We start from the raw sequence: 4,208 nt of genomic DNA on the forward strand, positions 1-4,208 counted from the left end.
AAGGTGTGAGTGGTTGGTTCTGGAACATCTGGAAGTGTGTTGTATTGTGAGTGAAAAGTAGGACAAATCTTATTTTTTAAGTGCATGCTCTTGAAGAAAGTTGCTTAACCTATTAGAATCCAGATTACTTTGCTCAGATTCAGCTTTTAAGCAATAGTATTAATTAAAATGAAACTACTAAATTGCTGTTGGTGATAAAGTCCTGTGAGTTCAGAAAAACATTAAAGCCTCTGATCTTTAAAGAGTAAAAGGATAAACCATCGATTTACCAAAATTGTCTGATTTCAGCTCGTTGTATGTGGTCTGTGATTTAGCAACTCAGAAGTGTTTTTTTTTTTAAGGTGTTTTTTTCGATGCTTCTTCAGCTGGTGACTTTGTGGTTCTGACTCACTACACTTAGCAAAAATATGACCTTCAGTAAGAGTCTAGTACAAATGATCTAAGAAGCCTCAGAATGCTGACTTTTCACAATTAAAATAGTCTTTTTTTTCTTTTTCATGTATTCATAGCATGTTGCTTCATATTGAAGGGGTCCAGATTAAGCCATTGTGCATAAAAAATATTTTGAGCCAAAGATATTTGAATTCCTGAAATCTCTTATCTGCCTAAAAGCAAAGCCTCCCAAGAGAACCCAACTGTCATAAGTCCCCTTCCTGCCCCACCCAAGGACAACTCCAATCATCTTTTCTTGGAGACCAGAAGTCTACACACCCAAGCAGACACTGCCACAAAACTTGTATTTTACATCTATGTTTCTAAAGATCCATTTCAAAAAGTCACTTGTTTTTCCATAAGTGCCTCTTTCTCCCTTGCCCAACAAGTCATTTGTTCCTTCAAGTATCCCCTTCCCCATCCCCAGTTAAGATGGGATGTAAGCCCCAAATTCAACCATCTCGCTGACTCACCTTTCTTTGTGAACTCCCAAGTACATATATAATTAAATCTGTTTTTTTTCTTGCTAATCTGTCATTTGTCAGCTTAATTAGAGGCCTTCAAACACAAATCATAACAGGGTAAAGTTTTTTGGCTTGCTGAAGCAATCTAAATTAGTATTAAAGTGGTGGACATACCCAGACCAGAATTAGTATGATTTAAACATTATACACCTATTTATTCTATAAAAGTTTGGCAAATAGGAGATGAATTCCCTCTGCATAATCAGAAAAGCCATATGAAGTGTAATAATGTTGCAGACATCAATGGTGCATTTGCATTTATCATCAATAATGATTCTTTAACCATTCAGGGGCCATAAACTAGCGTTTTCTTCAGTCCCGTGATACTAAAAAGAAACACAGTGAATGTGAATACCTCTGGGGACACAAACACTCTGGTTTTACATCATTCCTACTACTCTCTAGTGTCTTCCACGTTTATATCATTTATTTGACATATTTTTAATAACTTTCTGGCCCCTGAAGACAGTTGGGCAAGTGTCACTTGATTTTAATCAGATTGGTGACGATAACTGTGAGATGTCTGCCAAATTCCGAATAATATGATACTACACAGAGAGCTGCATATAAATCCGTATCATTACTTGTGATTTCAGCAGAGTTTGTTATGTCCACATTATACAAAACCAGCATAATTCCCATTAACCACAAAATAATAATCAAACTGAACTTTTCTGTTAATAGCTCTACAATTTTGGGGGATTATAGACCAGTAGAGAATCGGATGAAAGCCATATACCTTCTCTCCAGCAAAATGTACACTCTACACCTCTCCCCCAAAATATTTTGCAAGCAATCTCAAGTTATTTATAGGTTTCCTAAAGCCCATTTTTAGATTTCTTTTTCCTAAGTACTTAACATGATAAAAACTAAACAATTTATGTTTAAAAACTGAGCTTTTGAATAACTACTATATTGTGTTAGTGTAATGGTGAAATTGTCTTGGATCTCAGCACTTTTGTCATATTTTTTCCTCCTCAAGTTGAATGTTTTATGTGACAAATTCTCAGGGAAAAGACGATGCCAGTTGTACTTCTCTCCCAGTGCAAAGCATAATTCCATACCTGGTACTACTACTACTACTACTTCTGTACTCCTAATCCTTAATATTTGACAAGTGTATCTGAAAGTTGCATCTATGTTGGAAAGCTGATATGCAGCACAACACAAAGGTCATAATTAAATATATATTTTTAAACAATGGGACATTTATATTAATTTAGTTATTACTATTTGAGTACAGAGCTTACCATTTGGCAGTTATGCTTAATTATGCTAAGTCCGTGCATATTCTATCTTATTTGTGCGCATTTCTACATGATTGCAGAGACCACCTCTCTAACCATTGTTGTGCAGGATTCTGTGTCGCCCCTGTTAACATTTCTGAGAGCTGATTGAGAGGAAGTGGCTGCAATAAAAACAGGTACATGTGACCTAACAGCCACAGAGTTGTCATCACATACAAGATACTCTTACTTGAAGAGCTGTATTGATAGAAATGATTTATATTAGATGTGTGTGATTTATTAAACATCCTTTAGGAAGAAGCAGTTCTTACTACAAATCAAGACTTTGTTTCATTCCTTCTTTTAGTAAATCCCAGCATGAGGCACCTTTGTTCTTTAAAAATAACAGATTTAGTCAATATAAAAAATCTTTGAATTCCAAGAAAAATTAACATAACACTCTAGTGTGCTGGATTATTCTTACTCATGGTGTCTCATTTAATAAGTAAAATCAATTGAATCCTGACTTCACAATGTAACAACTGAGCCAATGTGAAAAGCTGAGCATCACAGAGAGTTTGGAAAATTAAATCTAATGAATTGGCTGGTATATAGTGTTTGCTCAATATTAGTTCCATCCTTCTTCCCTTATCAACGTGATGGAGTAAGGACTTCAGGCAAAGTTTTCTGAGCAAAAAGTCAGACAGTATCTTTGAACAACAGCTGTATGGTCTTTGTAAATACACAAAATTAACATTGTTCTCTGTTAAGTTTTCCCTCCCAATACTTAAATAAACATGTGATTTTTTCCTTTTGCTCAGAAAGTATGGCAAATATTAGGCTTCATCTATCCTGGCTTATTTTGATTCATTTCTGTCTGAAGAATTAAGTGTTTTTCAAACTTTTTAAAAGAAATTAAAGAAGGAGCAATATATTTAAGCAGCATCAAATCTCGGCTTGCCCTCACTTCTCTCCTTATAAGAATAATTAAGGAAAGCTTTCAGAATAATTTGCCATGTAAGCCACATAGACCCTGAGGAATAGCCAAGTATAAAGAAAAAGTTAAGGAAAAGAACATTCCAGAACCAAGGAACAGCATGGGCTAAAACGCAGATATGAGAAAACAAGAATTATGTACAGAAAATGTGAATAGCAAAAATAATCTTGTAGGACAGCGGTTGTCAAACTGTGTTCCGGGAAGTCCTAGAGTTGTGTGGAGTGAATTAGGTGCCACGGTAGAGGGGAAGGGATGCAAGTTTTTGGATCTTCACAGAGCCCTTCAACACCTATAAAACTGGAGCACTCCTATTTTTGTTTCTTTACATCTTGGGGTTTCACATAAAATTCATTTCGAATAAAGTTTTCTACACTGAAACAAATGGGGAAAAATTGTCTTAAAACTGTTGTTAAAAACTAAATTTAGCTAGCTTAAGGAAAATAAAGATGATTATAAAGAAGTTGGGCATTTCTCAAAAACCAAGAACAAAAATGTGGGCAAGAATCGAGCCTGTTCCTCCAAAGACAAGAATTCATAAAACCTCAGACAGAACTGGATCCAGGACGTGAAAAAAAACAAGAGTTCAGAGAGCATGCTTTCTCCGTCCCTCAATCTTATTTCTCTCTGTGAACAGGTCTTATTATTCTTTCCTCAGAGAAGTTTTATCTGCCACTCTGTCAACATGGTTGGCAAAAGCAGCCAAGTCAAAGCTAATAATGTTTACATGCTGCCAAGGAGTGGCTGCCTGGAGCTCTGATCACAGGTGAAGAGAACAGAGATTGACTAAAAAAAAAAAAAAAAAAAAAGGGTAAACAGAGAACCAGTGCAGTGACCTGTAGGACAACACCGATTGGCCATAGTTATGTGTAATTTTTGTCCTGGAAGGAAAGTGGGAGGAACGGAAAAAGTACTTACGGAGATAATGGCTGAAAATTTCCAAATTTAATGAATTTATAAATTAATAGTTCAAAGAAGCTTAATAACCCCAAGCAGAGCAAAAGTAAACTGTAGAAGGCATAACCTAATCAA

Source organism: Vulpes lagopus, chromosome 11, assembly GCF_018345385.1.
Source record: "Vulpes lagopus strain Blue_001 chromosome 11, ASM1834538v1, whole genome shotgun sequence".
NCBI classification, from domain to species: Eukaryota; Metazoa; Chordata; class Mammalia; order Carnivora; family Canidae; genus Vulpes; species Vulpes lagopus.